Source organism: Triticum dicoccoides, chromosome 7A (assembly GCF_002162155.2).
Source record: "Triticum dicoccoides isolate Atlit2015 ecotype Zavitan chromosome 7A, WEW_v2.0, whole genome shotgun sequence".
Taxonomy (NCBI): Eukaryota; Viridiplantae; Streptophyta; class Magnoliopsida; order Poales; family Poaceae; genus Triticum; species Triticum dicoccoides.
The window spans coordinates 583,077,547-583,077,809 of NC_041392.1; positions in this window are offsets into that span (position 1 = coordinate 583,077,547).

Below are 263 nucleotides of genomic sequence, written 5' to 3' on the forward strand. Positions count from 1 at the left end.
TATAAGGGCCCGGTGCGACGCTCCGGTGGCATTGCTACCCCCCAGGGCCCCCGTCCCGCCTAACCCTGTAGCGTTTGACCACGGGATCTAGCCCTTTGACTTTGCACGGATGGGCTTTGACCAGCGGACCTCCCCGCCCGGTTGTGTTAGGTCAGCCCATAGGAACACTTTGGAGCAACATCTGGGCCAGACCCACAGCAAGATCCCTCCGTGTAGACCCGACGCGTCCGTTTCCCCCCTCCAGGTGCTGGCGGCGGCGCCGT